Source organism: Chiloscyllium plagiosum, unplaced genomic scaffold (assembly GCF_037043375.1).
Source record: "Chiloscyllium plagiosum isolate Xiang-an unplaced genomic scaffold, Cpla_swu_hap1 HiC_scaffold_2, whole genome shotgun sequence".
Lineage (NCBI taxonomy): Eukaryota > Metazoa > Chordata > Chondrichthyes > Orectolobiformes > Hemiscylliidae > Chiloscyllium > Chiloscyllium plagiosum.
In genome coordinates this window covers 136,981,985-136,993,059 of record NW_028270140.1, presented here as the reverse complement: position 1 = coordinate 136,993,059, position 11,075 = coordinate 136,981,985, and the positions used below count along the sequence as shown (strand labels likewise).

General features: G+C 42.2%; 1 long non-coding RNA gene across 1 annotated transcript in view; it reads right to left on the bottom strand.

Moving 5' to 3' along the window:
* Positions 1 to 3,230: 3,230 nt before the first annotated feature.
* Positions 3,231 to 11,075, bottom strand: part of LOC148151999 (uncharacterized) — a 55,924-nt gene continuing 48,079 nt past the window's right edge. Inside the window, exon 4 of the long non-coding RNA XR_015759200.1 lies at positions 3,231 to 3,254. This is a non-coding gene — a long non-coding RNA (uncharacterized LOC148151999). The remainder of the gene's footprint in view (positions 3,255 to 11,075) is intronic.

The following is an 11,075-nucleotide window of genomic DNA, read 5'->3' as shown; positions in this document are numbered from 1 at the left end:
AATAGGCAAGAAAGAACTTGTGCCTTTAGGGAGTGTTTTCCAGCCAATTAAGCATTTCTGAAGTGGAGTTGCTGTTGTGATTATAGAGAACACGGCAGTCAGCATGAGTGTAACAAGGTCTCACAAACAGCAATGAACTGAAGCACCAGATCATCTTTTCTGCCAGTGGAAACTTAATCAATTTTGCACCAACATTTCGGTCTAGATTATATACCTTAACTTGATGATATGTCTTAAGGGTGTGCTATGAATAAATCTAGAGGTGCACAGAGGAGCAAAACATCATATTTCTTTTCATGAAAGACCTGAGATTTGGCACTGGTTTAAGATTCTGAGTAACAAAAGCAGAAAATTTGGCTGAGAACCCTTTGTTAGTCATACATACAGTGAAATCTTTCAGAAACGTAGCTTGATGCATGAATTGAAGGGAAGCAGTTCTCACCTGCATTATATTCTTTTACAGGCAAGAGGCCAGTTTCTCTTTAATTGCTTGACATATAACTTAAACTGTGTTAATCAGAAAGCATTAATGTTCAACTTCATGAGTAGGTTTTTTTGTTAAAATGAAAACAATTATGAGCAAGTTTGCCAACGTTTTTTAATAAGTGCCTCAAATTCACATTCATATGGCAGAAGTTATTTTATTTACTTTTCATGGCACGTTTCCATGGTTTATTTTTCATAAAATTGCCACTTCTGCTGAATAAGAAGATACATAGTATAGTGTGTATGTATAGCATAGGTTTAAAATTACATTTTATTTGAACAGTTACATGGAAATGCCACCTCCTGCAAGTCACTCACCATCCTGACTTGGAAAGATATCATCATTCCCTCGGTGTTGCTGAGACACAATCTTGGAAGTCCATCCCTAACAGCATTGTGGGTCCGCCTCCACCAAATGGGCTACAGCGGTTCGAGTAGGCAGCTCACCACCATCTTCTTAAGGGCAGTTAGGGATAGGCAATAAATGGTGGCCCAACATTACCCACATTCCATGAATGAACAAGTTCTTTTACACAATGACCAAATGTATCCATATTTTTACCAATGAATGGGAATTGCCTGTAGAGATCGCTTGCAGATGTGAGTGGTGGGTAGAATTTCTAATATTTCACTGAAACAGAGTTCGGTTGGGTGTTCTACAAACCCAAGGTGGATCACAATAAAGTTGCTTGCATCCTGCATATTTTCTCTTCCCTCCAGGTTGAATCTTCTTCAGCCATGTTTCTTGGGCCGTGGGAAGTCTAAAGGGAGATGGGGCTACAGTGTGGATAGGCAATTACTTGATTTATCAATCCAGAAACCCAGCTAATGTTACAGGTACTTAGATTCAAATCCTGCCATGGTGGCATTTAAAATCAATAGAACAGGGTCTAATGATAACAATGAATGGACTCTGAGGGGGTAAACAGATCTGGTTCACTATAACGTCACTATAAAGAAAAATGCAAACCTTACCCAGTCTGTCCTACATGTAACTCACCCACCAACAATGCAGTTGACTCTTACCTGCCCTTGGCGCAATTGGTAATTGTCAATAAATGTTGGCCTTGCCACTGTTACCCACCTTCTTTGAATGAGTTAAAAACAAATGCTTTGTAACACTGCCTGTAGCCAGGTTGTGTATCTCCCACCTCCCCTTGCAAGACAAACATGCTTTTACTCACCAGAATCACCCACAAGCCCTCTAATGATCAGACATGCCAACATCACCCACCCCTCCACTCATTGCTGACCACCCTCCCATGATCAGATATTGCACATGTGCATCCCCATTATCCTGGTTCCTGTCTCACTCCTCCACTGCTCAATCACTGATTTACCCCAAACCCTCAACTTTAACCACTAATATGTATGTGACTCCTTACTGTCATCACATCCAACTCACAAACTATTCTGTGCCAACCCTGTTCTGAGCTATCTTAATCATGACCAGTAGGAAACCGTGGCTGTGATAGTTTCTGAAGCATTACCAATCTGATAGTAGGTGATGAAGTTATCCAATTGTCAATCAGGTGACCCTGTTGGCAAAAATGTAATGAATAGTGTTTGTGAAAACACAGTGTTCAGATTTCCTGACCATAACACTACCTCCTTCCTGTAAATCCTATGGGATGGGCCGGGTGTTGGCAGGTGGGATTAAATTGGATTGGGATATCAGGTCGGCATGGATGAGTTGGACCGAAGGATCTGATTTCATGCTGTACATCTCTATGACTCTATTAGAGCCAATATTTCAGTCAGTCAATGCATGAAACTGACTCCTTATGGGAGAGTGGAAGCAATTGAGATTGACGTATTCAAATGCAAATGAAGTTGATTTCATTCCAAAAGTACAATTTTGGGCTGTTGTACTTGAACAATTTGAGACATGAGCATAGCTAGCTCAGGAAGAAGATATGACATCAATCCTCAAAGCTCTGCATCACTACAGTTTCCCTATGTTTGGATCTGCTGTAGACTAATTGATCAGCCAGCTGATGCTAACTGATAAACAAATTGCATTCACAAATGAATTATTATTATATTTTCTGATTACCTGGATGGTGCTCTAGATAAACCTTGGTCCATTTCTGTCCAGCAGTTTTCTATATTTCCAAGTTGTTGGCCAAAGTGAGAGTAATTCAAATATATCCTGGAAAAATCCATTGACTGTAGCCTCTCAGTAGAATCACATCTCACCCCTCCAAAGGCAAGTACTTATGGGAATCAATTTTTCTCTCTACAACTTACACTCCCTTCATCTTGAGAAAGGATGGCCATTGTTCACAGATATCCAGCATTATGAAAAATACATAAAAACAGAAGAAACATACTGGACTCGAAACACTAACTCTGCTTTCCCTCCAAAGATGCTGCCAGGCCTGCTGAATTTCTCCAGAAATTTCTGTTTTGGTTGTTTCAGATCTCCGCCGTCCTCAATTCTTTGTTTTATTCCAGCATTATCAAGGGTTTAAATAGGGCACAGAACAATATTCAGTTTGTACTCCTCATATATGATCTACTGTTGCACTTCAGTCAGTCAATGAGATCCCCTTAGCCAACTAATTATTGAAAGGCACATCATTGAAGGAGAAGAGGTGAAAATGTTGATTGTAGATTGGCCAGTGGAATCATTAAAGAGGATAAGGACCACCAAAGAAGAAGCATCACGCGAGGCCAACTTGAGTTGTTTCAGGGGTATTTTGATGTCTCACATTGTAAGTGCAGGGCAGATCCCAGAATGCTTATATTCTGCATAGCAGTCAAACCTGAGTAGAAAGTAGGCAAGGCAGATATAACTGTAATAGATTGTAAGCAGCAAGAACTGTGACCAAGACAAGCCAAAAACAATTATGAAATCTATTTCCGAAACAATACAGACCACATTTGAAGATAAGTTCCAATAATGGATGATTGTTTTCACCAGCGCATAGGAAATCCATTGTTTGCCTTTATTCAAATCTTTCCCCCAAGTTTGGGAATGTAGATATCATCAAGGGAGCCCACCACTCAGACTACCCACAGTATTCTTACATTGAAAAGCATATTGTTTCTGCTTTTATCTGATGAGGAATTTTGCATGTCAGGACAGTAAGCTTGCAACAGGAAGGAACGTTTTCACTGTGCTCAAACAAATAGAAAACCACAGAGTATGAAATGTATTGTGCAGTACAGAACAAGAGCATTGCAATTTTTTTAGCGTGGATAATGAAAGCCTGACATTTTTTTCAGAATACAGCAAGATTGCCTCCGACAAATACTGAGTAAACCCAAAAAATGCTGGTGCAAAGCTCACACTAGTGTAACAATTAATTTCCTTTGCAAAGCACACAACCAGAGAAATCAGCCGCATATTGACAGAGCCAAGGTTTAGAAGGTTTCAATGGAACAGTGCAACTTACAATGATAGCATTGGTAAGCTTCTCACTGCTTATCCAGGCGGGACCATTGTGTCACCTACAGTCTTGAAAAAAGAAATTTGCCTTGAGTCGTAAGATTAATGACAGCGCAGTCTTGATGGGTTGGATGGCCCTCTTCTGTTCCTATGTTTTGTGGTGTATGATCACTCCAAGTTCTCCTAGTAAATCAGACAGCTGATTGATATGCACTACAACCCTGCAAGATTGTAGAAATCTGATTAGACAGTCCATTGCAGCATGCTGACTTTGTTCCAAACTTCTATTATGGAGCAAGTGATTTTGGAGCCATCTTTGACTTAAGTGAAAACTTGCTTCCACATCCCTTTCTGAGGAGAACAGTTGAATCATTATTTGTGCCTCTGGTCCTCTTTGTCAATTACATTGTAAAATTTGGAAATTCCTTTTGGAAAGGCAATTGCAAACACATTGAGAATGAGCATGGATCCTGAAAATGTTGCTTTCAGACATTCTCAGGTCTCTGGGTGGCCAAATTGAAAATCTCTGTACCAGGAAAAAACAGAATAAACCTCTGGACTGATTATTCTGTTGGACTGAGAACCATTTGGGGCCTTAAATCCCATAGCTACCACGTGATAAAAGCTCACCTGCACCATTGTTCTTCAGTTTAAGTGACTAGGGCAACAAAACTAGTGCATACCTAGGAAATCTGTGATTGACTTGAAAATAGATGGTCAGATGCCATTAATCCTACGATGGTCAGAACTACAAGTAGCACGGGGCGGCACGGTGGCACAGTGGTTAGCACTGCTGCCTCACAGCGCCAGAGACCCGAGTTCAATTCCCGCCTCAGGCGACTAACTGTGTGGAGTTTGCACGTTCTCCCTGTGTCTGCGTGGGTTTCCTCCGGGTGCTCCGGTTTCCTCCCACAGTCCAAAGATGTGCAGGTCAGGTGAATTGGCCATGCTAAATTGCCCGTAGTGTTAGGTAAGGGGTAAACGTAAGGGTATGGGTGGGTGGCGCTTCGGCGGGGCGGTGTGGACTTGTTGGGCCGAAGGGCCTGTTTCCACACTGTAAGTAATCTAATCTAATCTAATCTAATCTAATCTAATCTAATCTAATCTAAAAAAATCTAAAAATTAGCAGGAAGTAAAGAGTGGGGATAAATGAGTGCTTTTCTGGTTGGTGATCAGTGACTAGTGCTGTGCCTCAGGGATGACCATTAGAACCGCAATTATTTACAATTTATACAGATGATTTCGAGTTGGGGGCCACGGATAGTTTGCTAAGATGAGTGGTAGAGCAAAGTGTACAGAGGCCTCTGAAAGTTTGCAGAGGGATAAAGATAGTTTAATTGAGAGGGCAAAGGTCTGGCAAATGGAGTACAAAGTTGATAAATGTGAAGTCATCCATTTTGGTAGGAATAACAATAAAATGGACTATAATTTGAAAGGTAAAAAATTGCAGGCATGCTGCTGTGCAGACGGACCTGGATATCCTTGTGCATGAATCACAGACAGTTAGTCTGCAGGTGCAACACATAACTAAGAAGGCAAATGGAATTCTGTCCTCCATTGCTAAAGGGATGGAGTTTAAAAGCAGGGAGGTTATGTTACAGCTGTATGGGTTGCTGGTGAGGCCTGAAGTACTGCATGCAGTTTTGGTCTCTTACTTGAGAAAGGATGTAGGGGCATGGAGGGGTTGTAGAGGAGGTTCACTAGGTTGGTTCCAGAGTTGAGAGAGTTGGTTTATGAGGAGAAACTGAGCAGACTGGGATTATGTTCATAGAATTTACAGGAATGGCGGGAGGGAATATGTTGTAGAAACTTATAAGATTGTGAAGAGAACAGATAAGATGGAAGCAGGGGAGATGCTTCCACTGGCAGGTGTAACTCGGAGAAGAAGGAATAACCTCAAGATTAGAGGAAGCAGATTCAGGACTGAATGGAGGTGAATCTTCTTCACCCAAACAGTCGGGAATGTGTGGAATTCCCCGCCCAGTGAAATAGTCGAGGCTTCTTCACTGAATGTTTTTAAAGCTAAGACAGATAATTGTTTGAACAGTAAAGGAATTAAGGGATACGGTGAGAGGACGGGTAAGTGGAGCTGAGGCCATGAAAAGATCAACCATGATCTTATTGAATGGCAGAGCAGGCTCGAAGGGCCAGGTGGCCTCCTCCTGCTCCTAGTTCTTATCATCTTTTAATTCAATAAAGATTTTGATATCAAGGTGTTGAAAACAAGACATTATGGCACAGCATGAACGAACTCATAGTCATAATTATCTGGTGCCTTTATCACCGCAAAAGAACATTAGTATCCACACTTCCTCCTGATCATTGCAAGGTGATCAGTTAAAGTTTCAGATCCTTATTGAAGCTTACTTACGGAAAAAATGATAGAAGTGTTGTTAAGACCAGTCCCCAGGCAATGTTTCCCCATCTTGTTATAGTTCCACAGTGCTGCCCCAAATTGTCTCACTCCAGTGAGGAGGAATGAACTAGCTTTCTCTCTTTCTTTATTCACTGGCATCCTCAATGGATTACAGTAAGGTTTATTGAAAAAGGCCCAGACCAAATTAATTTATGTTTTGAAAGGAAATAGTTTAATCGGGCTTTCATAAGTTAACTAATGTGAGGTTATTAGTTACTAAACACAAGAATAAATAATAATACCACAAGTGCACAAATTAGACACAAGATGTAAGTTCTAAAAAAGATAAAATGAAAAGACATGTTGATCCGTATCTGGATTATTTGTAAAGTATAGCTAGTGGAACATTGTGACCATTGCATTGCTCAGTATCACTGTTGTTGATAGACAAACAGTTGATTTTAAGATGTTTGGCTTTGCAGGTCAGCTGAAATTCTTCTAATCTGTTTCCTTTCAACTGTGACTAGCGAGCAGCAAAAAGAGATATTGCTTCCTTTTTACCTGGAAAGTAAAGCTGAGTCAAGGTTTTCTCAGCTGCGTCCTTCAGAGTACACTACTTCACCCCTAGTACACACAGACCAGGCTGAAATTAGCTTTTAGCCACTGTCCTTGTGTGTACTCAAAAAAGTAACACATAAATGTGTCTGTAGGTTTGGACATAATTCACAGGAGATGGATTTCTGTCGACTGAAAGATCATATTTGAGCTTGTTTTGACTTACCTTTCTTCTAAGAACAGAGAAACAGGAGTAGGCCATTCATCCCCTCGGGTCTGTTCTGTTATTCAGTAAGATCATGGATGATCTGTAAGCATTTCAAGCTCTCACTTGGAAGGGTTGCTATTTGAAGTTCCTTTGGCATTTTAGATGTAATATTCCAGAATTCCTCTCCAAACAACAGTCAGTGAAATTAAATCCTCAATCATCTTTTGGCAGTTTATCCTTTCAAAAAAAAAATGTTCTACATGTCCTTTGGTGGCCTGAGGTTATGAAATATCATCGTGACAGTGAGAGTTTTTGTCAGTAACAACACAGCATCATTGAGTGCAGGTCACAGCTAAGTGTCTAATGATGATCAACTCTATTGCCCAATGGGGAGTACTGAGAATTTTGGCTGTAGCTCCGTTACCTGCTGTTATGTGCCTCTCAGAGAGCATTTCAGGGTGATAATGATTGTAAAGCAGTGCAGGAAATGAATTAGAGGAGTGAATATGAATAAGTAAATGCATACAGTTATTATAGTGAATAAATCTAATATCACAGGGGGGGTAGAAAGGAGGGCAATGCTGTCTTGATGCCAAAGAAGGGCACCTAATCAGCCTGGACTGAGATACCAGCCTGAGTCTTGAAGGGATGTACATCTGTGGCTCTATAAAGTCCAGGTCAGACTGCATTTGGAGAATTGACAGCGGTTTTGGGCCCCATATCTGAGGAAGGATGTATTGGCCCTGGAGCATGTTCAGAGGTTCACGAGAACGGTCCCAGGAATGAAAAGTTTAACATAGGAGGGATGTTTCAGGATTCTGGATCTACACTCGTTGGAGTTCAGAAGAACGTGGGGGGATCTATTTAAAACATACAGAATACTGAATGGCCTGTAGATGTTGGGAAGATGTTTCCATTGGTAGGAGAGACTAGAACCCGAGGGCACAGCCTTAGAGTAAAGGGAAGACCTTTTAGAACGGAGATAAAGAGAAACATCTTCAGCAGAGAGTGGTGAATCTATGGAATTCATTACCACAGAGGCTGTAGAGGCCAGGTCATTGAGTATATTTAAGACTGGGATAGATAGGTTCTTGAGAATCAAGAGGATCAAAGGTTATGGGAAGAAGGTGGGAGAATGGGGTTGAGAAACTTATCAGCCATGATTGAATGGCGGAGCAGACTCGATGGGCTGAATGCCTAATTTCTGCTCCTATGTCTTATGGTCTTATGGCTTTATGATCTGTGCAGTGTGCCAGGTTAAAAAGGGCACACAGCAATGCAGAAAGAATGTTAATGATCTTCTGTCTTCAACAAGAGTATGTGCCATTATCTTCTCCCTGTTACTTCACACTCACAAAGCCACCATACAATCTGACTCTGCCACTGTGCTCATGGACTGCAGCTCACATATTTCACGCATCATGTCCTCCCCAATGCCCATCATCCCCTCCCCCTAACAGGGTCACCCCTGACACCCAGTGATTTCAGCCTCAAAATTGTTGGCTTTTGATTTAAAGAAACCCATCATTATGTGTTCACAAGACAAGAGAAAACGTATGGGAAGAAAACGTTTTCATGAATACTCTGAGCCCAAAAGAAAAATGCTTGCTGAAATGTTTCTACAGGTTTTTTGTTTTGGCAGTTAATTATCTTTCTACAAACTCATGGCATGGCTGGGCTTGTAGTGAGTTGGTTTACAAAGCCCTTGTTGAGATAATGTTGATTAAGAATACTTCCACAAGGAAGCTAAGTTTGCCATTAACTAACATTCTGTGCAAGATCTTGCAAAATTTGCTTCAATGGTCTGGAATTATACTGGAGTGATTAATGGCAATTATTTTATTATTCTGTGTGCGTATACGTGCGTGGGACAATTCTGGTTCTGACTCAGTTTCACTTTTAAGTGATTCTCACAGTCAGAGACAGGAGTTTGGACATGTTGATTATTTCCATTTTGTGAAGCAATTTATTCAGGGGAACACTAGTGAGAAAATTGGAATAGAGTTCCATTGGGTGAAATATTTCCAGGTCCTGAGTGACACAAGCTATGTTAAGAAATTTGGGAAAACCTCATGAGAAGTCAAGAATAACACTTTCTCAATGTTAGGAGCAACAAGTTACATTTTCCAACAGAGTCCACGTGTTGAAGTTACATTCTTTCCAGTGCGTGATGAGAGGCCTATCATTGGGGATTGTCATGGATTACCACTACCTGATCTCATCTCATTAAAATGCAGGTATCCATTCCAACATCCACCAGATAGGAGCTCCGCTGAGGGGTTACCTTATAAAGGTTTATAAAATCATGAGGGGAATGGATAGGATAAATAGACAAAGTTTCTTCCCCAGAGTGGGGGAGTCCAGAACTAGAAGGCATAGGTTTAGTGCGAGAAGGGAAAGATATAAAAGGGACCTAAGGGGCAACTTTTTCACGCAGTGGGTGGTGCATGTATGGAATGAGCTGCCAGAAGAAGTGGTGGAAGCTAGTACAATTACAACATTTAAAAGGCATCTGAATGGGTACCTGAATAGGAAGGGTTTAGAGGGATATGGGCCAAGTGCTGGCAAATGGGATTAGATTGGGTTGGGATATCTGGTTGGCATGGATGAGTTGGCCTGAAAGGTCTGTTTCTTTGCTGTACATCTCTATGACTCTATGACATGGCAAGAATTCCCAAACGCAAAAGACAGAGCAGGTACCTGGAGATTCCAGTTCACTGCTTCCACTTCCAAAGCTCCATCTTTGACATAAAGTGCCAATGTTTCAGAGCACACTCCAGGGCACTGAGCAATTCTACCACACTTCCAGAGATGCTGAACGATGAAACTTGCCAGTCTTGCTTAATCATGATGTCCAATCCACTTGCCATGCACTCCTGCCATTAATGCTGCACTTGGAGTTCACCAGCATAGATCATTGAAAGGACACTTTGTGGCAGGGACACAAGCCCAGCTCATGGATTGCATCAGGCTGCCTCTCAGGGCTATTTGGTTGCTCTCTTAGCACACACTCACCTCATGCCTACCTAGATGTTCACACATCCTGGGGCGGCACAGTGGCTCAATGGTGAGCACTGCTGCATCACAGCACCAGGCAACCAAGTTTGATCCCACCCTCAAGCAACAGTCTGTGTAAAGTTTGCACATTGTCCCCATGTCTGTGTGAGTTCCCTCTGCGTGTTCTGGTTTCCTCCCACCGTCCAGGTTAGGATGGATTGGTCTTGCTAAAGTGTCCAGAATTGTGCAGGCTAGGTTGGGTTAGCCATGGGAAATATAGGGATAGGGTGGGTCTGGGTGGGATACTCTTTAGAGTGTCAGTATGGATTTAATGGACTGCTTTCCACACTGTAAGGATTCTACCCCTGTCTTGCATTGCCTTGTTTATTTACACTTTGCCTGCGATGCCTCAGTTTAAAGTCCTGCTGTATTGTCTTGCAGTTTAGCACCGACACAAAGCAATGAAACTTGTCCTGATAGTCAGCAATGCTCAGTCAAGGAGGTAAACACCTTGCTGTATGGTACGTTGCTCCCTCACACTTTCACCTTGTGCCAGCAGTTTAAGTGACAAATACACAGCATGTGCTATAAGCATACAGCCATGTCTCAATGTCTAAAGAAAATGGTCCTCAGTAAAGTGCAGGGAGGCACCTGTCTCTCAGAGGGGGGCGGGGGGTACAGTAAGTCTAGGGCAGCCTTTGATATCAGACCAGAGACCAGGGGCCGGTCAGACAGAAGCCTATACTTATTAGGGTCAGGATCATCTCCCATTGGGGAGGAGGTAGGGGTGTGGGAAGTCGAAAGTCTCTTCCAAAGTGAGCAAGTTGACAGAACAGAGACCAGGCAGGGTTTGAGGTTTGTGAGATGAAGGGGAGAGAGTGGTCGGAGGATGCGGCCAAGTGAGGGAAGATGCTGCATGAGGGTGGCACAACATGAGCCTTGGTGGGAGGTGGATGCAGTAGCAGGGACAGAGTGAGTTTGAGATAGCAGAGAGAAAATGGTGGCACATACCATGGCAGAGTGGACGAGTCACTCACTTCCTTCCAACATTGCTGAGAATTCTTCCAGACACTTCGGAC